The sequence below is a fragment of the Canis lupus genome, chromosome 4, assembly GCF_011100685.1.
Source record: "Canis lupus familiaris isolate Mischka breed German Shepherd chromosome 4, alternate assembly UU_Cfam_GSD_1.0, whole genome shotgun sequence".
In the NCBI taxonomy this organism is placed as follows: Eukaryota; Metazoa; Chordata; class Mammalia; order Carnivora; family Canidae; genus Canis; species Canis lupus.
This window is the reverse complement of record NC_049225.1, coordinates 68241917-68261982: the sequence shown is the minus strand read 5'-3', so window position 1 is coordinate 68261982 and position 20066 is coordinate 68241917. Positions and strand designations below refer to the sequence as shown.

At 35.1% G+C, this 20066-nt stretch overlaps 1 long non-coding RNA gene across 1 annotated transcript; it reads left to right on the top strand.

Annotated features, from left to right (window-relative positions):
• The first annotated feature begins 518 nt into the window (after positions 1-518).
• LOC111095727 lies at positions 519-10072 on the top strand. Its single transcript, XR_005357643.1, has 3 exons — positions 519-620; positions 6205-6335; positions 9348-10072. It is a non-coding gene; the product is annotated as an uncharacterized LOC111095727 (long non-coding RNA).
• The last annotated feature ends 9994 nt before the right edge of the window (positions 10073-20066 follow it).

Sequence of the window (20066 nt, the reverse complement as noted above, 5' to 3'; positions counted from 1 at the left end):
TGGCTCAGTACACCCTCCATAGTGTCAGTGGGAGAGGGGCATAACTGTAACTATGTAGGGGTATTTTTTCTTTAATTTTTATTTTTAGGTATGGCAAGATACACAAAATATATCAGTGAGAAAAACCATTTATTACCTTGGGATTGAGGAAATGAAATGTCTAGTAATGCACAAGACAGTCTCTCACACTGAGATCGTCCTGCCTAAGATACCAGTGGTGCTCCTATTATGCAAAAAGAAGAGCAAGAAATAGGTCATTGACGTAAGTCAAATACCAATGAAGCCATAAACTTTGGAGGAAACAGTGAAAAGGGGGCATAGATCCATAGAACACTGACAAGATCCAAAATAACATTGTAATTAAACGTGAGTGACAAGAATGAGAACTAAGAGTTACCTGTGTGACTTAGGACTGCTCATTGATCACTGCTGGGTCCCTATTCTTATTTATTTGCAAAATGAGTGTATGAAATCTCTGAAGCTTCTATTAGTTCTCACATTCTATGGTCTTTTGCCACCAGATTTTTGAGCCTAAAAACTGACTATCATAAGCATAAATGAAGACATTTGGAAGCCTGCTAACACCTGTAGAAAAGCCCTGACTTTGGAAAGCTTGTAAGGTTGGTAAGTTTGACTTGATAATTCCTCAGCTGTCTTCATTTCAGTGTTTTCCCACCACATACCCACCGAGGAACATTCTTATAGGTTCCCAATTGCCTAAACGTCTACTCCATATGCACAAATATTTTTCCTATATGTATCAGTCTGCTACTTTTATGTAACAAAGCACCCCAAAACCTAATGCCTAACATTTTAAGCTTTAATTTAATAATCAGTTATTATTTCTCATGAGCTGTGGGTGGGCTGACCAGTACTGATCTAAAACAACATGAACTGATCTCAAATATGTTTGCTCCTAATTCATTCTATCATCAACTAGCTAATCAACAGGGGTTCGCAATCCAGACTATTCCAATCTTGTTCTCATGGATATGGCAGGATTTTGAGAGAGATTTCTTATGGCTTAAATGTGGATTTTGTATGCTGTTATTTCTGTCACATTTTATTAGCAAGTAACAAGGCCAGACTCCATTTCTTAATGGGAGGAGCTACAAAGTCATATTGCAAAAGGCATGATTACAGAGAATAGAATGGGCCATTTTTGCAATCAATCTACCACCAAATCTTACTTGTCCTTTTGCCTACCCTCTCAGGATATAGCTAAGCAATGGCTAATAATAGCCCACTAATCAAGATGATGACTTCTTCAAGGATAATGATGACTAAATCTTTAAACTTGGTATCCTTGGTTAAAGCAAGCTCTCAAAAAATATTTGTTGAAATGGCAAGAAACTAATTTACAAAGATATCTTAATACTTACTGTGGAAAATGCCTTTCCTACCTTTTCTCCTCTAAGAGTTAAGTGAACAATTTTAATAATATGTTTTATAGAATGCTATTGTATTGATTCAGACTATTACACATTACTGGAAAAATTTAAAGCTGTAATTACACTACATAGCATATTTTTAAAATCTTATTTAGCTTGTAAATTTTATATTATGCTGGGAACTCAATATGTTTCTTCACTAATGAACAACAGAATGCGTTCTGTCAATAGCGGGACAAAAGCAGCTAAACTAGCATTACTAGGGAATTCTCAAAGTGGAGAGATGGAACTACTCCTCTGAAGTGACGTATCATGTGATGTTAGGTTTCTTTATTTTCTGCATGGTTTAAGCCAAAAACAGGTTTATCATTTTTCCCCACTCTCAATATTTTTAGAGTATTTCACACAGGGATAAAATGTCTATTTCAGTTTTCTTCTAATGCATCTGCTCTCCACTTATGAATGAGCCATCTTTTTTTGAGTATAGTTGACATATAATGTTACATTATTTTCAGGTGTACAACATAGTGACTCCATTTCTCTATATGTTATACTAGCCATCTTTAAAATCTCATTCTTCAGTTCATTCTTACTGTCAATTATTGGATGATTAAGGCTTGCCACTTTGATTTAAAAAGAAAAATCCCACAGCAAACTAACATTGTGTCGTCTTTGATATACCAGAAATTATTCTCAAGGGAGTGCAAAACATTGGGCTATGGCACAAGTTAATATTTCTTGGGTGGCTATAGACACACTGACAACACAAGCCAAATAATTTAGGTAGATACTTTCCTGTTGGTTTCACAATAATCATGTCCCTAAGTAACAGTGAAGACTTTGGAACAAGTAGGTTTTGGGTTATGGTCAACACTGGCAACTGCTCAGACTGTTATTAAACCTCTCTGCATCCTCTGGAAAACAAGGATAATAACAGAATTTATCCCAAGGAATATTTGTAACAATTAAATTACCTAATTCAAGTAAAATATTAAGTATAATATCTGGCACATGGTAACTCATCATTACTATAGTAACTGTAACTCTGTTGATTTGCTTCCTGGATTAGTCATTGCTCTTGCACAAAATGCCCTTGATGCTGACTCTGAACAAATGATGAGTATTGCATTCCAACTGAGCATAGCTTGTTACTATCACTAACAATAGTAATAATAATAATAATAGTAAGGAATAGTAAGATGAAAAATGAAAGGTCATTTTATCCAAGGAATTAATATCTGAAAAGGAAGGTGAAATATAACCACACTATTATAAAAAATGAATATTTAACACCAATGAAAACTCAATATTCAAAAGATGTCAATGATTCCAAAAGAAATATAAAATAGATTCTTTGTATGAAAAAACTAAGTGAGGGATCCCTGGGTGGCGCAGCGGTTTAGCACCTGCCTTTGGCCCAGAGCGCGATCCTGGAGACCCGGGATCGAATCCCACATCAGGCTCCCGGTGCATGGAGCCTGCTTCTCCCTCTGCCTATGTCTCTGCCTCTCTCTCTCTCTGTGTGTGACTATCATAAATAAATGAAAAAAAATTAAAAAAAAAAAAGAAAAAACTAAGTGAGATAGGTATGTAGCACAATGTACATTAATAAATCCCAGCTAAAAGAATATCTCTAAGACATTGGAGTAGGAAGTATTTCATGAAGAAACAAAAAAGTATAGGCCAAGAAGGAGAAGACTAATATATTCAATTCAATATATTCATATTCATATATTCAATTCCTTTACATTTAAACTTAAGAACATACACATTTTGCATGAAATAAAAGTGACCATTAAAAAAAAGTGACCATAAATAAATTTAAAGAACAATTACCCAACTAGGAAAAGATCATTGTAACACAAATAATTAGCCAATAATGAGTATTCAAATATACAAATATAACTGCAAATGAATATAAGAAGATTTAAACAACCTAATAGGAAAATAAGCAAAAGATATGAATATGCAGTGTACAGAAAACAAGACCTGAATGTCCAATAAACATCAGAAAAGATGCTCTACTTCCCTGATAATGATGGAAATACAAATTAAAATAACATGAGCAAACTATAACACATCCAACAGATTGGCAAAAAAAAAAAAAAAAAAAGGTTAAATCTGGCAAAATCAGCAGTTAGTAAGGAATTGAGAAAATGGAAATGTCAAAGCATTATTGGAGAAAATAAAAGTTGGCACCACCTTGAGAGTGTTTTGTATCTAGTCAATGTGAAGATGTGTCTATTCTGTAACCTAGTTATTCCAATGCCTGCTGTATAAACTAGAGAAATTCTCCCACATGCTTATTAAGATGTAATATACATAATGAGATAAGTATGGCAATGTTTATAGCAGCCCTGTTTAAAAGAGTGAAAAATTCATATAAATTGTGTTAGTCATACAATGGAATACTGCACAGCATTTAAAATTTAATGAAGTAGAACTGCATGAATTATAAAGATCAATCTTGAAAAAGTTTGAGTGACACCACATTGCAAAATGCTACACCAACTATGATACTGTTTTTTTTAATTTTAAAAACATATAGTGCTATATTACACAAATGAGTTATTAACACATGTACACTGTGAATGTATACAACTTTGAACAGAAAGGATACCCATCATTCTCAGGCAAGTGGCTGCATCCGAGAAAGAAGAAGGGAATCTGTGAGATTATAAAAAACTTTAGTTGTTTCCATGCATTTTATTTCTTTAACAAAAATTCTTAATACAGAAAAATGTAGACGTTTTATATAATCTGTTTAGATTATATATTTATATATGTAAATATATGTGCATATGTAGATACTTCTACATATTTGCACATATTTTTAAAAACTTAAAAATATTTCTTTGGTTATTTTTGACATTCCTGAAATATTTTGGTCATAAAAGGATGGGGAAAGTTTACCGATCATTTAGGAATACTTATAAATTCAGTAGTAAACTGAAGCATATTATAACATTCACATTTCCAGCTGTCACTCACTGGGTGATTTCCATCTTACAGAAGATAACTGAGACCAAGAAGCATCTCAGTTGCCAAACAAAAATTCCAAAACTATATGTTCAAACTCATAATTATTATTCCTAGCAGTAACTCTCAGATCCTTATTAAAAGCCTCTTAAATGTAATTTTATAAGATTGGCTAAAAGTAGAAAGTATAATATTATTAGAAAAAAAGAGAAGAAATAAAAATATATGAAAAACAGACATGAAATTTGTGTAAGTTAAATCATTGCTATTAAATATACTTATAGGTAAATCCATAAAACCCTATATTTATATTTTATTAGAACCTAAGAGTATTATACCAAGTGGTAGAATAATATATGCTAGTAAGATTAAAAATAACTAATAACACTTGTCATCATGTTCTATATGCTCTAATAATGTAGGAATGTGAGCAATACATTTTAGAAAAATGCCCATCAAAAAAATTACTCTTCTTTGTTTTTATTTTGAAATATAATGGGCTTCACTTCTGTTGTCTACATTGTAATAACAGCCTTAACCCAAAGGTGTGATTCAAAGAATGGGAATTGTGGACAGTAGGTTATACGTTTTGTGAAGGTATAAAACAAATATTTAGATGCAATTTGCTACTTTTACACATACAGCTTCCCTGAGAGTGTGATTAAAAGTAGACTATCTAAAGGGGTGGAGGTGAGGTCTCTTCTCAGAGAACAAATAATAATTCTAAAATTCTTTACATATAAGATGAATACTACAGCTTTTAACCTGTATGTCATACATCTATGAATATTCAAAATAAGGATTAAGCATTAATAATATGCAATGAAAATTAATTTTATGAATTTGTTTCTTACCTCAAATTATAGTTCTCTTAGTTTAACTGAAGGCACTTTTGATTTAAAAAAAAAAGTGTAATGAAGAAAAATGGAATCCATGATGGTAATTTGCAAGAAATGGAAAGAAGATTATAATAATAACTTTAGTGATGTTTTAGAAATTATTTTAGTAGACTTTATTTTTAAGACGTTGTTATTTTATGGCAGTTTTAAGTTTAATCAAACTTGAGAGAAATGTACGAGGATTCCCATACACCCCTGCCCTTACACCCACATAACCTCTGCATCCATTATCAACATTTTCATCCAGAGTGGTATAGTACATTTGTTACAATTGTTGAACCTACATTTATACATCATCATTACCTAACATCTTTGGTTTACCTTAGGGTTCTCTTTCACTGTTATACATCCTAAGAATTTGGATGAATGTATAATGACATATATCCATTGTTATACAGTTGACTCTTGAACAACACAGGGATTGGGGATGGGCAAAAATCCATATATAACTTCTGACTCTCCAAAAACTTAATTATTAATAGACTACTGTTGACCAGAAGAAGCCCTACCAATAGCATAGTTGATGAATACATATTTCATATGTTACATGTACTATAACCTATATTCTTACAATAAATAAGCTAGAGAAAAGAACATATTAAGAAAATTATAAGGAAGGGAAAATAAATTTATAATATTAGACTGTAAAAAATCCACTATGGGTGGACCCATTCAAACCTGTGTATTCAACGATAATACCATATATTTTCACTGCCCTAAAAATCCCCAATGTTCCCCCTATCTATCCCTCATCTCTTCCAATCACTGGTAAGCACTGATAATTTTCTGTCTCCATAGTTTTGCCTTTTACAGAGTGTCATATATTTGGAATTATATAGAATATAGCATTTTCAGATTGATTTCTTTCACTTAGTAATATACATTAAAGTTTCTTCTATGTCTTTTCATGGCTTAATAGCTCATTTATTTTTTAGCACTGAATAATATTTCATCATCTGGACATACCACAGTTTATCCATTCACCTACTGAAGGATATTGCTTCTATGTTTTGGCAATCATGAGTAGAGCTGCTATAAATATCTATGTCCAGGATTTTGTGTGGATGTAAGTTTTCAAATCCTTTGGGCAAATACTAAGGAATGTGATTACTAAATTTAATGGTAGAGTATATTTAGTTTTTAAGAATCCACCAAATTCTCTATTGAAGTGACAATACCACTTGATATTCCCACCAGAAACGAATGACCTTCCTCTTGCTCTACATACTAATCAGCATTTGGCTTTATCAGTATTACAGATTTTGACCATTCTAATGGGTATATAGTGGTATCTCATTGTTGTTTTAACTTATGTTCCCTGATGACATATGAGGTGAAGCATATTTTCATATGTCTATTTCCCATCTGTATATCTTCTTTGGTGAGGTATCTGTTAAGGTATTTGGCCCACTTTTAAGTGGATTTTTTGTGTTCCCATTATTGAGTTTTAAGAGTTCTTTCGATATTTTGAATAACAGTTTTTTATTAGATGCGTCCTTTGAAAATATTTTCTCCCAATCTGTGGCCTATCATCTCATTTTCTTGACATTGTCATTCACAGAGCATAAAGTTTTTCATTTTAATTAATACCATCTTATCAATTATTTCTTACATGGATCATGCCTTTGGTTTTGTATCTAAAAAGCTATCACCATACTCAGGATCACCTAGGTTTTCTCTTATGTAATCTTCTAGGAGTTTTATAGTTTTACCTTTTACATTTAGGTTTGTGATTCATTTTGAGTTAATTTTTTGTGAAGAGTGTAAGGTATACATCTAGATTCACTTTTTACACATTTGATGTCCAGTTGTGCCAGCACCATTTGTTGAAGACTATTTTTGCTTCATTGCATGTTTTGCTTTCTTGTCAAAGATCAGTTGACTAATATTTATGAGTCTGTTTCTGGGCCCTCTGTTCTGTTCTATTCATTTACTTGTCTATTATTTCACTAATACCACACGGTCTTGATTTCTATAACTTTATATAGTAAGTCTTGAAGTCAGATATGTCAGTCTTCCTACTTTGTTCTCCTTCAATATTAAGTTGACTATTCTGAGTCTTTTGCCTCTCCATATAAACTTTAGTGTCAATATCCATGAAATAACATGTTATGATTTTGATTGGGATTTCATTAAATCTATAAGTCAAGTTAGAAAGAATTAACATCTTGACAGTATTGAGTCTCCCTACCCATAAACACCAAATATTCCTCTATTTGTTTAGCTCTTCTTTGATTTCATTCATTTGAGTTTTGTGGTTTTCCTCATTGAGAACTTTTACTTATTTTCCTAGAGTGACACCTAAATTTTTTATTTTCAGAGGTGTTAATGCAAATGATATCGTGTTCCTAAGTCAAATTCTATGTGTTCTTTGCTAGTATATTAAGAAAGTGATTGATTTTCATATATTAATTTTATATACTGCAACCTTGCTATAATTGCTTATTAGTCCTAGAAGGGTTTTTTTCCCCATCAATTCTTTCAAATTTTCTACATAGGTCATAATGTCATCTGTGAACAAAGAAAATTTTATTTCTTCCTTCCCAATCCATATACTTCCATTTCTTTTTCATGCCTTATTGCATTAGCTAGAACTCCCAGATATTGAAAGGGAGAAGTGAGAGATTCCATCTTTGCTTTCTACTCAATCCTACAGGGAAAGCTTTGAGTTTCTAATCATTAAGTTTGATGTTAGCTGAAAGGTTTGTTTTTGTAGATATTCTTTATCAAGTTGAAGGAGTTCATCTATATTCCTTTGTTGCTGAGACTTTTTTGAAAATCATGAATGGGTCCTAAATTTTGTCCAAAGCTTTTTCTGCATCTATTGATATGATCATGTGATTTTTCTTCTTTAGCCTGTTGATATGATGGATTACATTAGTTGATTTTCTTTTTTTTTTAAATTTTTATTTATTTATGATAGTCAGAGAGAGAGAGAGGCAGAGACATAGGCAGAGGGAGAGGCAGGCTCCATGCAGGGAGCCTGATGTGGGACTCGATCCTGGGTCTCCAGGATCACGCCCTGGGCCAAAGGCAGGTGCCAAACCGCTGCGCCACCCAGGGATCCCCATTAGTTGATTTTCAAATGTTGAATTGGCCTTGCATACCTGGGATAAAACCCAATTGGTCATGGCATATTCTTCTTTTTATACAATGTTGAATTTATTTGCTAATATATTGTTGAGAATTTTTGCATCTATGTTTATGAGAGATACTGATCTATAGTTTTCTTATAATGTTTTTTCTGGTTTGGCATTAGGATTATAAGGACCTGTTGAATAAGTTAAGAAGTACTCCCTCTACTTCTATGTTCTGAAAGGAATTGTAGATAATCGGTGTAACTTCTTCCATACGTATTTGGTAGAACATGCCAACCAACCCATCGGAACCTGTTGCTTTCAGTTTTGGAAGATTATTTATTATTGATTCAATTTCTTTAATAAATATAGGCCTATTAAGATTGTCTATATCTTCTTGTAGTAAATTTTGGCAAGTTGTATTTTTCAAGGAATTTGTTTTATCTAGGTCATCAGACTTGTAGGCAAAGAGTTGTTCACAGTATTCTTTTATCATCCTTTAAATCTCCATGGTATCTGTAGTAATATCCCTTCTTTCATTTCTGGTATTAACAATTTATGCCCTCTCTCTTTTTTTCTTAGTTAGCCTGGTTAAAGGCTTAACAATTTTAATGGTATCTTCAAAGAATGAGCTTTCATTGATTTTCTCTATTGATTTCTTTTTTTAATTTTACTGATTTTCTGCTCTATATAAATAATTTTTTAAAAATATTGACAGAAGAAAGGCTAAGTCTGGGTTTCTAATTCTCTTGATTAAAAGACTGAAGAAAGTTATATCTCTATTAAATGATGTATAATCCTGTGAAGTTCTTTAGAGGAGCAGTAGAATATTTTGTTGATATGAAATGTCAATCTATAACTTTTTGAACTCTTTCTGTTTTCCTCTGTTATAACACTTCACTTTTTGGATCTATAATCTTCAATGATATCCTTTTTTAAAGAATTTTTTAATTAATTAATTAATTTATTTATTTATTTATTTATTTATTTATTTATTTTAGAGAGAGAGAAAAAGAGCAGGAGGAGGAGCAAAGGAAAAGGGATAAGTATACTCTATGTTGAGCACGAAGCCTGACACAGGGCTCAATCCCATGACCTGAGATCATGACCTAAGCTGAAATCAAGAGGCAGTTATCTGGCTGACCAACCCAGGAACTTCTCTTCAACAATACCTTATGGGTATTTTAAAGATTTCTAAAATTATTTTCTCTTCTATTGGAATTAAACATATAACCAACAAAGTAACTTCTAATATGCATCCAAATGAGACTGAAGAGACACTCCTTTGATGTTGGAGGATGTCATCATATGGACATGACGGTCAGTTGACCCATGAGCTAGCCCCGGGCAATTACAGACTCTTCACTCCCTCTCCTGTCCTGGGGATGTACATTCTGCCCACCATTTCCACACTATGAGCTGCTTCAAGGACATAGCCTTGAGAGAGTAAGGTATTTTGAGACCATCTGGACTGAAAAAATGACTGAATCCAGTTAAGGCTTCTACATAAACTTTAAGATTCTGACAGGTAGGTGTGGAGATCTACTTATTTTGTAGCCACCCAAGAGAAGCCTCATATGTAAGTTCCCTTGCTTATTAAAACTGCCGCTTACCACCTTGAGTGGTCTGACTCTTTTTACAGTCTCTCCTTGACCTGTATATCGAAGCTAATTTCATATTTCACCCAAGGAACTACTGAGGTTGCAACATCAATATTTGGTCTACTTCATGCTCTCTCCATCTTTGTCTTAATTGTATTACTGCTAATATTAGCATGTTAAATTCCTCCATCTTCCATTTATTTATTTTAAACAGTGCAGGAAAATGTAATAAAACACTCAATGGATCTACAAATAGTACCATTGTAATACAAAGATGATTGTTTATGGAACCAAACAAGTTGACTGGTAGGTAGAAGTGGATAGCAATGCTTGATATTCTGTTAATAGATAAAAGTCTAAATTTGAAATGAGAAAAATGGTTTAAGGGCAGCAGACTAAAAGTTGAGTTCCCATAGATCACACAGATCTGCCTGGCTACTTTGGTTAAAGAGTGAAGATTTAAGTACCATGACCGTTGAAAAAAGAAAAATTATACACACAAGCACATACACACACACACACACTCCAGGTGATGAAGGGTGAGAAAACCTCTCGTCTCGAATTTAGTTTAAATAAAGACAGAGTGACATCTCCTACTGCATGCTAGCAAGCTGTACCACATAGGTCAATCCTGATATTAACATAGTTACAGACTGTGGGGTTAAATGTAACCTTACAGACCAGCTTACTTGAAATGGTGAAACCATCAGGTATTCTGACCAAGAGTACCAGCTTTGGCCAAAGGCTAGCTGCTCTTTCCCACTTGCTTCTTGTGCAATGCTTGCTGTCTTATCTTGGTTCCTAGGCTGGTAGATTGTGTGGTCAGTAGTAAAGTACTGTCACTAGACAGAATCCAATGAAACCCATTTCAGACAGTATTTTTTAAAAAATATCTTTTGCTACCAGAGCAGATACAGTCAAGGGTTAGGGACCCAGAGACCTACAGTTGAGTCGGTCAAAGGTATCAGCCATTAGTGCAGTAAAAAAGGAGTCAAATAACAAGCCAAATCATTGGCCTGATCCGAAGTCCACAGATGAGCTGGCATACAACATGTAGCTAGCGTAAAAGAGAAGTAAAAAAATCAGAGAAGGACAAACATTATATGGTTTCATTCATTCAGGGAATATAAGAAATAGTGAAAGGGAATAAAGGGGAAAGGGGAGAAAATGAGTAGGAAAAAGCAGACAGGGTGATGGAACATGAGAGACTCCTAACTTTGGGAAACGAACAAGGGGTAGTGGAAGAGGAGGTGGGTTGTAGAAATGGGGTGACTGGGTGATGGGCACTGAGGGGAGCACTTGACAGGATAAGCACTGGGTGTTATGGTATATGTTGGCAAATTGAACTCCAATAAAAAAATATACAAAAAAAGAAAAAAAGAAAGAAAAAATAAAGAGAAATAAAAGGATAAGGATGGAAGGCACCCTAATACCCTCTCTACTAGAATTACCTTATCATTTCTTTGTTGCTTCCATCACTACACTCTCAACATATGGCTTTCAGAAATTCTTCTGCTTCCATTCTGGCCAGTGTTCAAATCTTGCAATGCCACCTGATATGTTCCTCTAATGCAATTGTCCCTGTACTAGAAGAATCACATTCAAAGCCTTGGTGGTCAGAGCAACTGGTAGAAGGCTCTTACTATATCCAGGACTCCCTCCCTGTTCTCTTGACTTTTACAGTAATGTCCAAACAATTGTCAATACCTTCTCCGTGGTTTGTGGATGTCATGCATGCTGTCCCTTCTATGGATCTGCTGCTAGATTATTACATCTGTTCTCTTGCATCATATGATTTCTTCTTATATCTCTGAGAGACAATTTCTTCCTATCTCATGGCCACCATCTCACATATATCCCTAGGTACAGACCATTGATAACAATCTAAACTATAAATAGAAGATATTTGCTTCTTTATTTGTTTATTTATTTAAGATTTTATTTATTTAAAAAAAAGATTTTATTTATTTATTTGAGGGGGGTGGAGAGTACAGAGGGAGAGGGAGAGGCAGAAGCAAACTCCCCATCGAGCAGAGAGCCCGACTTGGGGCTCAATCCCAGGACCCTGAGATCATGACCTGAGCTGAAAGCAGATGCTTACTCACTGAGCCACCCAGTCTTCCCTCTTATTTATTTTTTTAATGACAAACATACAATAGCCTAGGACATAGAAGTTCTAGGTGCCAAATATGTATTTCTTGACTGAATGACAGTCAATTAAGAGGGTTCACATTAGATACAGAATTAGTGTCCTGCTTGATTCAGTCATTATGTCTTAATAAATGCTCCAGGCCACATTGGATATACTAAAATGTAATAAGAATTTTACAACTGCTATAAACTTTGGTTATGGCCATCAATAGAAAATACACAAAGTACATGATCTCATGGTAGACATTGTTAAGGGTGAGCAGAGTAGGGAGATGGTCACATGCAGAAGTTAAGAGGCCTATACCCAAAGGAATAAGTCAGGCATTCAAACATGTCTAAAGTTTGAATAAAGTTTCAAGCTCCCCAAAAGTCTGACAGCCAATTGATTTGTGTTTTGTAACATAATAGGGACAACTATGTAAGTGATAAAGAGCCAGTGTCTAGGTGTTCCTACTCCTTGTCCTACTAGGTTCCCCATTCCACTTATCTATCTGCTCTCAACCACTTTAACTATCACCCATGCTTCCTCCAATACACACACACACACACACACACACACACACACACACACACTTTCCCCAACTATATACTAGTCTATCTTAACTAAAGTGAAAAAACATTAATCTTCTTCTTAATTCAGTCAAATTAAGGTGGAGGTTTTTATAAGAAAACTTTAAAGAAAGGGGGAAGCACAAAACAAAATAAAGAATATAGAAAAAGATGAATTTAAAGGCATATGTTTATGAGCCAAATTTAACTCACTTTACTAAATTTAACAGGTGAAATTGTCTGACACCATGTACTTTCCCTCAGGATGGAGCGTACTGGCATATCAGAAGTGATTTCTCCAACTAGGACTCACTCAGAGATACAGCTGACTCAGACACCAAGCCCTCCCTTTCCTTAGGATGATTTGCAAAAGCTCCCACCAACACAAAACAAGACAAAAAATTAAAAAAACACCTTTTGTAACTCCATTTACCACCAAATTTCTTGAAAAACAAAGCTGAACTCTCTGCCTTCCCTCCACTTGACTACCTGCCACTCACTCTTTACTCCACTGCACTTTGGCATCTCCTGCCAACACTCCTCTGAAACTGTTCCCAGAAGGTCAGCAATAACCTCCTGATTGCTAAATCCAATTCCCAGTTCTCTATAACTTGTTCTTTGACCCTGTTGACCAATTCTTCATTCTTGAGCCTCTTTTCCTCGGTTTCTATAATCCTCCTACTTAAACTACCAGAGAATGATTGCATTTGTTTGTTAGTTTCAAAGTGGACCACAAAGAGCTGATAAATATGAGTTTCCCATTATATTCTCTCTTCTACCTTTCTGGTCATTCTTGCTCTGTCCCTGTCTCTCTCTCTCTCTCTCTCTCTCTCTCCCTCCCTCTCTTTCTGTCTCTTTGGTAGTGACTTTATGTTTACCTTTTTCTTAAATATAATTATTCTACCTTCATTTATATCACTTTCCATTTTTGCTCTCCAGATTTCTTCCACTTCCATAGTTCCAATTATGATTTAATGAGCAGATGACCTCTTAATTGACCCCATAAACCCTGCATCATTGGCTCCCATTTCCCACTGTCTGCATCTACTGCTACATCCACTGATGGGCCACACTACTGCTATTCCTTTGGCCTGGAGGGGTGAGTGGAATGGATAGTCTACTCACCTGTTTTGCAGCCACAGGTTTTTGCATTTAAAAGTTTACTAGCGGGATCCCTGGGTGGCGCAACGGTTTGGCGCCTGCCTTTGGCCCAGGGCGCGATCCTGGAGACCCGGGATCGAATCCCACGTTGGGCTCCCGGTGCATGGAGCCTACTTCTCCCTCTGCCTGTGTCTCTGCCTCTCTCTCTCTCTCTCTGTGTGACTATCATAAATAAATAAAGAAAGAATAAAAATAAATAAAAGTTTACTAGCTTATTAAGGCATAACCTGAATGACGGCCACTTTGATCTCCTGGGTTGGAATCCAACCATACTTCCTATGAATCCTAACCCAACCTTACCCTTGTCTTTTAAGATCTCTTAGAGTATGCCATACAGATGTACCCTACTGTCCTCCCTAATATGACTATTACCTAATTATAAGCTCTCTAAGAACAGAAATCAATCTTGAACGCGTTATGTTGCTAAGTTCAGTACCTTGCTTAATTCATTTACACATTCATTTATTTTTATCAAGAAATATTTATCGACCACATATTTGTGCCAATACAATCTTGGGCTTTGGAAGTATAGTAGCAAGCAAGACAGATACAGTCCTTAAGGAACTAGTTGGAGAAAATAGCCATATGAAAGGCAACAAAGAGGGTAAATGCAGAGAGTAGCAAGTACCTTGAAGAAAAAAAAAATGTAATGAGATAGAGATGGGGTGGGAACAACTTTATTTCTGAAGTTTAGGAGGGGTTTCTGACATGTGAGCTGAGATCTAAGTAAGAACAAACAAGCCACAAAAAGATTTGGATGAATGATATTCTGGATAAAGGGAATAGCAATATTAGATTGGAAGGGTAAGCAGGGAGATTATATAAGATTGTGTAGTCTGTTTTTTTTTTTTTAGATTTTTATTTATTAATTAATGAGAGAGAGAGAGAGAGAGAGGCAGACACACAGGCAGAGGGAGAAGCAGGCTCCATGCAGGGAGCCTGATTGGGACTTGATCCCCAGTCTCCAGGATCACGCCCTGGGCTGAAGGCAGCCCTAAGCCTCTGAGCCACCCAGGGTGCCCAAGATTGTGTAGTTCTTGAAAAGGATTTCAAATTTACTTTTAATGCAATGGGAATATATAGGAAGGTTTTAATCAAAGAAGTCATGTGACCTGAAATCCATTTTTAAAAGACCACTCCGGCTACTATATGAAGAGTAAACTGAAAAGTGGACCCGGGGGACAAGAGGTAGAGCAGGAATAATACCAAGGAATAATGGTGGTTTGTACTAGTTTGGAACTTAGGCCATAGTAGAGAAATGGTTACGTTTGCGATAGATTTCAGAGTTAGCAGGATTTGTATTGAATAAAATGGGGTATGAGAGAGAGTTATTTCATAACAGTTACTCAGTAAGGGTTTGTTGATTGGCTGATGGTCTATGAGTTCAGATGCTTCCAAGGTAGGTAATCTAAGATCCTCCAAGTATAATTTCACAATATAAAAACAAACAAATACATGTTTGTAGGTGTGCAGGTACACATATGCAGATATGTATGCATGATTCTTACCAAGGGAAGAAGTTGGTGTTTCAATTCTAGTCTAAGTTCAAATGCCACAATCCCCTCTCCATTTCCTTCCCAACTTCTATATTTCTTAGGAAAAGAATTGAGCAGTTTTAAGTGACTTTAAAGGGAATGTAGAATGAAAGCTGTGGATATGTATATGTAGAGGTATCTGCCTTTGTGTTTTTGAGACGTCTTTTTGTGTTCCTAACCACACAAAAGGCTTACAGTCTCTAAATAAACTGATGGGTTTATTAGTCTGAAGATTCATTCAATGATGATAAGAAACTGCTTTGGCCATCTCATAACTGTACCTTCTAGGAGTTCTTTGAAGTTGTGCAAGCTTCCTCTACGAATGTACAATTTTTATGTGAGTTATCTCAGGAGAGCTCCTAATGGCGCTTGGCATCTGTTATCACTGGAAAAAAAATAAAAATGTTTACCGGGAAACATTTAGTGACCTGGACAAAACCTTAAATAAGAGTTTGATATGAAGTAGCTTTCAAAGCTCACAAGGTCAACAAATATTATACTTCTGGCTAAGTTCACATTAACTTTTCCTGTAGTAACTAATCCTGCCTCTTCTCTCTCCTAGCCACCTTCAACTCCATTTATATGTATATGTATCTAAGTGTGAATGTATATATTTGACTAATTGATTTTTTTTGGAGTCTTTTAAAGATAGTTTTAGACTTTCAGAAGAGTAGCAAAATAGTATAGAGTTCCTATATACTGCTCCCCCAGTTTTCTAATGTTTATGTTTTACATAACCATAGATTATTTATGAAAACTAAGAAATTAATCTTGGTATAATTCTATTAACTAAAAAAACCAGAACTCATTTAAATTTTATCAGGTTTTTCCACTAACTGACCTTTTTCTGTACAAAGACCCTACAATGCATTTATATCAGAGGTCAGCAATCTATGGCCCCCACAGGCCAAATCTGTCTGTTTTTGTACATAAACCTTTATTGAAACATAGCCAAGATCACTTATTTACATGTTATCTCTGTCTGCTTTTAACTAAATTGGCAGCAATGAGTAGTTGTAACAAAGGCTATGTGGTTTACAAAGCCTAAATTATTTACAATGTGTCCCTTTACAGAAGAACTTTGCCCACCCCTAATTTAGATATGATTTCTCCTTGGTCTCCTCCTCTCTGTGGCAGTGCCTTAGTCTACTCTTATACTTCATAACCTTGGCATATTTGAAAAGTACTGGTCTATTATTTTAAAGAATATTCTTCAACTTATCGATGTTTTCTATGATTAGATTAAAATTATGCAGTATTGGAAAGGCTACCAAAACATATTGTACCCTTCTCAGGGTATCATCTCATCAAACATGATGTCACTATTATTACTGATGATGTTAACCTTGATCACTTGACTAAGGTGGAAACATAATATTTTTTGAAATAACTATTTTGACAAAGATACTTTAAGGTTATGCAAATACCCTGTTTTGATTAAACTTTAGCTGATAGATTTAAGCATATGTAATGGACTTGCCCGAGCAATTCTACTATGATATGTTAATGATGACTTTCTGTTTCCATCATTCCTTTTCCATTTATTAACTGGAATTCTACTATAAGTTGTCAATTCCAAACCATTTATTTATTTTTTTTATATCAGCATGCACTCATAGATATTCTTTCTTTCTTTGGGTTATAATCCAATACTATCGTTATCTTTTTGTTGCTCAAGCTGTTTAAATTTGGCCATTGGGAACTTTTTTAGAGTATCTCCTGTGTCCTTTTGATATGATCTCTTTTTTTTTTTTTGCTTGTTATTTTAGCACTTCCTTATTTCATACACTACAAGATGCTCAGGTTAATCTTTTGTTTTCCCTGACTCAGTCCTGGAATAGACCAGTTTTCCCTGACTCGGTCCTGGAATAAACCAGTTCTCCAAGGAGTCCTGTTTTTGTTTGTTTTTTAATCGGAGAATGGTATTTAGAAAAAAAAATCTGGGTATTAGATGTTCTTCTTGTTCCTGGGGAGTCACTATTCTAGCCACAGTCAGTGGATAAAGCTAATATACTAACTTCTATTTATTTATTTAATTAGTTAGTCATCTGTATAGGTATTTAAGAACAAATTTTTTTTTTTTTTTTTTTTTTTTTAAGAACAAATATTTTGATGGCTCTGATACCAGTCTACTCCTATAGGGTTCATTCTACTTTCCTCCTTTTCCTTATTTGTAACTTCTTTCTCTAACTGTAAGAAACCTCACACTTATTACCTCTAATACATATATTATTTATCAACTATTGTATAAAAACAAAGTCAGAATTTCTAAATTTCTATTTAATCTACTTCTATTCAATCGAAACATTATTTCTCAAAGTAACTTTGGTGAGCTTCTTACCTCTTTCCTTCCATCGTCTACTGTTGCATTTTATGACATATCTACCGCATTCTATTGTTAGAAGCAAGTTACAGCTCCCACCCCCTAGAGAATAAGGCCCTCAAGGGCAGATTTATTCTTATCTACTCTATAGTTTTCATCAACTATGTAGGACTAATAACTCCAGAAACTTGATTTTTAGGTCATGCTTATGTTTCATTGATTAATCTTTTTAAAAAAATTATTTAGCCTGATAATAGAAAATCAAAATGACAGCATAACAGCACAGACATGTAGTCATTTCAACTCTTTTGACCACTGAGACATTTCCCAAAACAATTGCTTTGACTCTGCTAAAACGGACTTAGGCACTTCCATGCAGACAATGCCCAGGAGACCATAACTACCCTCCATTAGCAGATAAATTCTGCTAAGGTTTTCCCCTTAATATCCATTGCTTCTCAGGTCAGAGAGAAAAGTAGAAGGCAAGTCTTCCAAGAGCTACTGTCTGGTTTTTATGTGGCTTACTTTTTTTTTTCCTGACCTACATTTGCTTCGTTTAGATATTGGACACATGAACTAAAGCTAATTTTCATAACCAAATAAGCTGAGACCATGATGAATTTTAATATGCATACTTTTTACATTATATTGTAAGATGTAGTTGTCCCTAAATTTGTCTAAGTTTCTTTCAGTCCTTATGGGAAAACATATGCAAAGCATTTGGGGATTATTGCCAAGTCTTCCAGAATTGAGACCCTGCCAGAATGAAATGAGGAACAAATCCTCTAGGGAAGGCAACAAACTTGCCATGAACCAAGAGAGCCAAGGAATTGTGCCTGGCCTTAAGGCAGAGCAGAAGAGGGAAGAGGTTTAGTTCCCCCATTAAACCTGAAATAGGTTTAAATGAATTAGAAGAACCTGTCAAACATCAAGTCTGCCATTAGATAAAGAGAGTCACAGCTACAATTTGCCATGTAGAGGTCTGGAAAACATAACTCTGAGAGGCTCACTCACTTACTCACTGATCTGGCACCAGGCCTGAGACTAACTCTGGGCTCAGCCCTGAACTTTGAAGGATATGAAAGAAATATAAGACAAGGCCTTGCTCTCCAAGATCTTTAGAGACCCACTATCTACTTTCTTCGTGGTCTGCCACCAGATAGTGATAAGGCATAGCCTTGATTAGAAGACTTAGCTCCTTTGAAAGACCAACAGAGTTACTTGTAAGTTGAATCATAAGTTTTTCAAATCTCATATGCATGGAAAGTAAGTCAGTTCTGCTTATGACAGTGGAGATGGTCAGGGCAAGGAAGAGAAGAAAATACAGACAGGTGGCTCAGTTTTAGCGTTTCTGAAAGTTTATGAACTAAATTCCATAATGCTCTGCTTTCAAGTAGAACCAAAGCTGGCATTGAAGATGAGGTAAGCAAGAACTTTCTAAGACAAAACAGCCGAGAAAGGGGTACTGAACAAGGAGCAATCTTTGAACAATAAGCAAACTTATCATACAGCTAGTCAGCGGTAGGACAGGGTACAAATATCTTAATGTCTCTTGAGTATTCTGTGCACTATATCATGACACATAGTCCTAGCAAAACAGGTCATCATCTACAAACCCATTTTTACAATCTGAGGAACTGCCTTAAAATGTCCTATAAGCCCCACATGGGCAAGCTCCTTCTTACCTGCACTACATACCCCCTCCCCGCTGCTTTGGAGGTAGTCACCCTGGTCTCCTCTCTGTCTCATGCACTGGACTTGTTGCAGGGCTTAGCACATGACATTACTTTTACCTAGAAAACTCTCTCCCATTTTTTTCTAGTTTAACTTGAGTGTGACTTTATCCCAGAAAGCCTTCCTTGAATCCCAAGATCTACTATATTATATGGCTCTCTATATAACTACTGTATAGCATAACACAGTTTTGCTTTACACTAATTTAGATAATTAATTGATCAATATCTCTCTTTTGCATTAGTCTTGAAGTGTCATGAAGGCAAGACAATGTCTGCTTTGCTCACTATCGTATCTCTGTGACGTGGCTTTCCCATAGTAAATGTCCTTAAGAAGCTGTTGACTAAAGGAATGACTGCTGGGATTGCTTCCCCTTTGGAAATCACTAGTTTTCTAAAATAATTTATCCATGTTAAATATTGTGTCCAGATCACGTGTCTACATGGGAATCACATCTCTGCATGGTATGCTTGTAAATCTGGATCCCTGTTCCCAGAGATTTGGATTTAGTTCGTACAAAGTGGAGCATGGTAATCTTCATTTGTACAAATATTTCAGGTATTTCTGCTATAGGTAGTCCAGGGACCACACTTTGGGAAACACTCCAAGAGAAAATGTTCAAAAAGAAGATGAATAAAAAATGGCTCTAGCTGTAAGTTATATCTA